This window comes from Leucoraja erinacea, chromosome 21 (genome assembly GCF_028641065.1).
Source record: "Leucoraja erinacea ecotype New England chromosome 21, Leri_hhj_1, whole genome shotgun sequence".
NCBI lineage: Eukaryota > Metazoa > Chordata > Chondrichthyes > Rajiformes > Rajidae > Leucoraja > Leucoraja erinaceus.
The window spans coordinates 32,057,396-32,064,323 of NC_073397.1; positions in this window are offsets into that span (position 1 = coordinate 32,057,396).

The window sequence follows — 6,928 nt, forward strand, 5'->3', positions numbered from 1 at the left end:
ACCAATTTTTTTATTTTTGCCCCCTCTATGCCCATTGAGGTTTCACAATGGACTTCAGTTGCTGTTGACAATTAGAGAGATTGTCTTCATTTTTCCCCCCTTTTGTTGGTGGAGCTTTTTTCTGGTTAATCTAATTCAATTTATTAGATCATAAAATGAGTTTGTTTTTCAAAAATCCTCCTCAAGTAGACATTTAAGTTTCATTTTAGCAATGATTTGGGACTTAGAATTTCTTCCATTTTGACTGAAGACATTTTTATTTACTTTCTGTATGTGGACATTCACTAACCAGTGGAAAGAACCCAAGAACTGTATAACTCTTCTTTATCTCGAAAGCCTCACGTAGTAATCGGATATAGAATCGGAATCAAACCCCATCCGTTTTCTCCTTGAAGAGTAACGATGATGGAGATTGTGGACTCTTGAGTTTGGCATTATTGCCTCTTTAATAGAAAGTGCCTTTCTCTCTGACCAGATATATAATGGGCACTACAACAAGCCAAGATGGCTTTTTAAAAAAACAACCAGTTTACTTTCATGTAAGAAAAAAGATCCGATATACTGGAGAAACTCAGCGAGTCAGACAGCTTCTCTGGAGAACATAGACAGGTGATGATTTGGGTCTGGACCCTTCTTCAGGCTGCTTGTGGGGGGAGAGAACTGGAAGAGAGTGTGTGTGTGTGGGGGGGATTCAGGACAAAGCCTAGCTGAGGGAGTTTTTGACAGGCAGCTGGTTGGACAATGGCCAGAGATTAAAGGACAGATGGTGTGAGGCAGAAGTATTGGAGAATTGTGAAGCTAGAGGAAAGAATGTCGGTGGAGAGGGGAGAAATAGGTGGGAGTCCATGTAGGTCATAGGAGAGAGGTGCAGGAAAGAAAGGGGAGAGGGTTGGGTTTTTTTTTTTAGTTACCTAAAATTAGAGGATTCATTGGTAAATCAGCATCTGCAGTTTCTTGTGTTAAGATACTTTAACATTTTTTTTTCAATGGTAAAACATACCCCAGGGTACTATATGGAAGAAAACAGTGCTGAACAGAATAAAAGATAGGCACAAATGCTGGAGCAACTCAGCGGGGGGGGGACAGATGTTTCGGGTCAAGACCGTTCTCGACCCGAAACGTCACCCGTTCTTTCTCTCCAGAGATGCTGCCTGTCCCGCTAAGTTACTCCAGCATTTAGCGTCTATTTTTGGTTTAAACCAGCGTCTGCAGTTCCATCCTGAGCAGAATGGAGATGTGATGATCCCGGGGTTTTAAGAGAATTGTGGAAGATTTGTGGTGATGCCACGCCATTTGGAAAATGTAAGCAGATCACACCATTAAAATGATGATTTTCTGCCGGCTAGCCTGCTTGCAACTATTATTCTCTGCATCAGTAACATCCAAAGCAAAAGATTACCATTTTGAACAGTTCACACGTGTCAGTAGAACATCCACAATAGTGAACCCGAAGAATAATTTATGCCAAGATCTATCGTGACCCACTCCTCCATTTGGAAGAAATTAGTTTATATTTATTCGGGGTAGTTCTTCAAACTGAAGTTTTAGCTGCAATTTGTAGTTAATTTACCAAGAAAGTTTGTATGGTAAATGGCTCGCCGTAATTTAAACCAAGTTTGTGTTTTATAGGCTATTCACAGATGAGGATATTAAATGTTTACTTGTAATTCCCGTAGCTTTTAGAATTAGGAACCAAACAAGTACCCTTTTATCACAACAAAAAAATTATGGGGGGAGGAGATGGAGGGGGAGGGGGGGGGGGAGGCGGGAGTGATCATTTATCTGAAGTTTGATAAAGTTAGGAAAATCCAAAGCAACTTGTGGTTCATTGTTACTGGTGTTTTGATCTCAAACTTGACATAAGTTGAACAACCTTCAATTTGGTAAGGTTACACAAAAAAGCTGGAGAAACTCAGCAGGTGCAGCAGCATCTATGGAGCGAAGGAAATAGGCAACGTTTCGGGCCGAAACCCTTCTTCAATCTGAAGAAGGGTTTCGGCCCGAAACGTTGCCTATTTCCTTCGCTCCATAGATGCTGCTGCACCCACTGAGTTTCTCCAGCTTTTTTGTGTAACCTTCGATTCTCCAGCATCTGCAGTTCCCTCTTAAACACTTCAATTTGGTAATATTTGTCAAAGTGTACACTGCAACAGCAACATTAAGCCATAATGAACTTGTTCCGACGATCTACCGTAAGGCACACTGTTTACTAATTACCCCATGAATCTGAGTCTCGATTCATTTAACTTGATCTTTTTGCATGCTTTATTTATTAACAGCAGGTGCACACCAGAACCAACACTTGGCAATGCTCCAGAAATGTACGTACTATTGCGTGTTTAGAACATCTTTTCTCCATTAAGTGTTCTGTTCATATTGGGTAATCTTTGATATGTAACCTGGTACCATGATTCGAGTGGGTGGTATTTAGTTATTTAAAGGTAAAAGTGAGAAGTTGGTGTACCTTCAGGCAAGAGAATGAAAATACATATTCATTGTGTGTGCTTTTATACCAGACCTAATGTCTCCAAGTCACCAGTGGTTGCTAAAGTAGATCCAGCCCATTTTGTTGCCCAGTGTACTTTTTAACTATCGTTAATTCTGGATAAATAGGAAAGTTAGTCTTCGTTCAAGACATCATAACGTGCCATGTATCAACGTGTATTTCTCCGTGACATTGAATTAAACGTGCACTCTATTGAATCATGTCTTATATCAATAAATTAGATCATTCTTTCTTGGAAGTAACATTTTCAGATACACTGTATTCCGTAGGTTGTAGCACACTTAAGTGTGTATGTAGTTGTGAACAAACTGTTGACTTTGGACCTATAGGGGTGTCAGGGTTATGGGGAGAAAGCAGGAGAATAGGGTCGAGAGGGAAAGATAGATCGGCCATGATTGAATTGTGGAGTAGACTTGATGGGACAATTGGCCTAATTCTGTTCCTTTCATTTATGAACATGGTTCTTAAAGCTTTCCATCATGGATATTCCTTATTCGGAGCCAAGATTGGAATTGTAGCAGGAACAAGCTCATTGGGCCACCTACGATGGATGCTACAATCGGAATCGCACAACAAACTGCTAGAAGATCTTAGCGGATCAGGTGAAGAGATGGTCAATATTTCAGCTCGAGACCCTGCATCGAGAAGGGGGAGTGTGGTGGAGAGATGGCCAGAATAGAAGGCTGAGAGGGTGGGGCAAGGCAGTGGCTGGCAGGAGCTGGGTGAGGAGAGGAATGATGGGCAGATGGAACGGAATAGGGGAGATGTGGAGTTGGGAGACATCAGCTGGTGGGTGTAACGTAAAGATTAGATTAGATTCACTTTTAGTGTCATTGCACTTTTCAGTGCAACAAAATGGTTTAGATGGACCTTGTATGTGGGTTTGTCATAAACCAAATAATTGATCTGCCAACTATTCCACTTTTGTATCTTTAGTTGAGTGATGCAACATGGAAACAGGCCCTTTGGCCCGACGAGTCCATGCCAGCCATCGATCACCTGCTCACACTAGTCCTATGTTAGCCCACTCTCTCATCCGCTCCCTCCACATGGGTAATTTACAGAGGCCAATTAATCTACAAACGTCTGGGGAATGTGGGAAGAAACCGTGGGAATATGCTGGATAGTAAGTTCATTAGCAAATGACCTCCCGTGTAAGTGTTCACTTTAGAGATACAGCGCGGAAACTGGGCCTTTGGCACCAATCAGCAAACACTCTATTCACTAGCTATCTAGGGATAATTTACAATTTGAGAACACACCGAGCAATGCTTTGGTATGTTTATGATTCAATGATAATTTATTCTCACACGTACCTGGGCACAGTGAAATTCTTTGTTGTGCATACAATCTGGTAAAATGATCCAGCACACCTCACCTGGACAGTACACAAAGCATCGCCTGTTTCTGGCACTGACAAAGTTACACAATGTTAATCAAACAGTCTTCTGCAGGTAGTGGCGAACAAAGAGTGCTGCCACAAGTGACAGCAGACCCCGCCAAGCCCCCCCTATGTACAGGTGCCAATGTAAATACCATTTGTTATAAGCCATGCTGAAATGAGGGCGATGAAGGTTGGCTTTGTTGGGCAGCACAACAATCCATTAGCACCTTGCTACACCTCGGTTGCAACAGCCACCATTCATGACTATTCCATGTGGTTCCCCATGCAGGGATCACCTCACCTGTTCGGTACATCCACCACCATCTGTGGAACAGGTTACAAATCTCACTTTGACCATATGCAGTCATTTAGGTGTTTGACGGCTCTGGGCCTGTACTCACTGGAGTTTAGAAGGATGAGGGGGTAACCTCATTGAAACTTACCAAATAGTAAAAGGGCTGGATTGAGTAGAATGTGGAGAGGATGTTTCTACTAGTGGGAGAGTCTAGGACCAGAGGGCACAGACTCAGAATAAAAGGATGTACCTTTGGAAGTTCAGGTTCAAGTGAGTTTATTGTCATGTCCCTGTATAGGACAATGAAATTCTTGCTTTGCTTCAGCACACAGAACATAGTAGGCATTTACTACAAAGCAGATCAGTGTGTCCATATACCATAATATAAATATACACACACATGAATAAATAAACTGATGAAGTGCAAATAACAGAAAATGGGTTATTAATAATCAGAGTTTTGTCCGAGCCAGGTTTAATAGCCTGATGGCTGTGGGGAAGTAGCTATTCCTGAACCTGGTTGTTGCAGTCTTCAGGCTCCTGTACCTTCTAGGAGATGGGGAGGAATTTCTTTGGCGAGGTTGGTGAATCTGGAATTAATTGCCACGGTTGGTGGTGGAGGCCAAGTCACTGGGTAATTTTAAAGCGGAGATTGACGGGCTCTTGATTAGTAAGGGTGTCAAAAGTTATGAGGAGAAGGCTGGAGAATGGGGTTGAGGGGGAAAGATAGATCAGCCATGATCAAATGGCGGAGTAGATTCGATGGACTGAATGGCCTAATTCTGCTCCTATGACATGAAATTATGATTGCAGAACGGGAATGGAGGCAACTCGGACTTGACCCTGAGGCACAGTCTAAGGACACTGTTCATTTAGTATGATTACTTTAAATGGACATTGGGTCAAATAGTATTCGCTATTTGAGAATGCTTGAAATTTTGACCTTATGTTGCAGTGTTGACCACATTCCAGTTTACGGGTTTATATGAAACCCGCAGCCCCACTCCAGGGTAAAATGCCATATAGATTCTAGTGCAGAATAACTTAAAGATGACAGTGGTGCATAATCATCTTAAATGGCCCTCAGCGTCAATGCTTCGTTTTAGGGTTTAGATATAACTAATAGGTAAAATTGTGGAGTGCGTTGCAGTTATTCCTATGCATAACACCGTTAAAACACACCACTTTGGAAAAGTGGCAACCATAAGCAAAGACTGGTCATTTCTCCTTCTCTCTGTTCCCAGGTAAAAGGTACATGCACCACCATACTCATGGAAAGCCCCTTCACCTCTGTTGTCAGGCTTCTGAATGTCACTTCCACAAGCTAGGGTACTGACCATTTCACCTCCACCCAATTGTGGACGTTTGGACTTTGTATATGGAATGGATACACTACATGCTCAGTTCCATATAACCATGTAACAATTACAGCACGGAAACAGGCCATCTCGACCCTTCTAGTCCGTGCCTAACACGTATTCTCCCCTAGTCCCATATACCTGCGCTCAGACCATAACCCTCCATTCTTTTCCCGTCCATATAACTATCCAAGTTCAGTTTAGTTTATTGTCATGTCATTGGCAAGCTTGCGCTTGCGGTGAGACCAAGCGCAGGCTTGGCGATCGCTTCACCCAACACCTCCGCACAGTTCCCATTAACCGACCTGATCTCCCGGTGGCTCAGCACTTCAACTCCCCCTCCCATTCCGATCCAACCTTTTCTGTCCTGGGCCTCCTGCATAGCCAGAGTGAGTCCCACCGCAAATTGGAGGAGCAGCATCTCATATTTCGCTTGGGTAGTTTACACCCCAGTGGTATAAACATTGACTTCTCCAATTTCAGGTAATCCTTGCTTTCTCTCTCTTTCCCCTCCCCTTCCCAGCTCTCCCACAGCCTACTGTCGCTGCCTCTTCCTGCCAACCACCCCCCCCCCCCCACCCCGCCCCCACATCAGTCTGAAGAAGGGTCTAAACCCGAAATGTCACCTATTCCTTCGCTCCATAGATGCTGCTTCACCCGCTGTTTCTCCAGCATTTTTGTCTACCTTCGATTTTTCCAGCATTTGCAATTCTTTCTTAAATGATAGACTGAGGGTCACCAAAGAGGTAGATAGTAGCACAGTACTGCTCTCTGGTTGTGGTGGGATGATTTAGTTGCTTGATAACAGCTTAGAAGAAACTGCCCCTGAATTAGACTGGCAATAGGCGCAACTGTAGGCCATTCGGCCCTTTGAGCCAGCATCGCCACTCAATCTGATCATGGCTGATCATCCACAATCACTACCCTGTTCCTGCCTTCTCTCCGTATCCCTTAACTCCGCTTTCCCTAAGAGTCCTATCTGGCTCTCTCTTGAAAGCATCCAGAGAACCAGCCTCCACCGCCCTCTGGGGAAGAGAATTCCACACACACAACTCTCTGTGTGAAAACGTTTTTCCTCATCTCTGTCATAAATGGCTTACCACTTATTCTTTAACTATGGCCCCTGGTTCTGGACTCCCCCAACATTGGGAACATATTTCCTGCCTCTATCATGTCCAAACCATAAATAATCTTATACATTTCAATAAGATGCCCTCTCATCCTTCTAAATTCCAGAGTATACAAGCCCAGCTGCTCCAAACTATCAACATATGACAGTCCCGCCATCCCAGGAATTAACCTCTTGACCCACTGCACTCCCCCAATATCAAGAATGTCCTTCCTCAAGTTTGGAGACCAAAACTGCACACAATACTCCAGGTGTG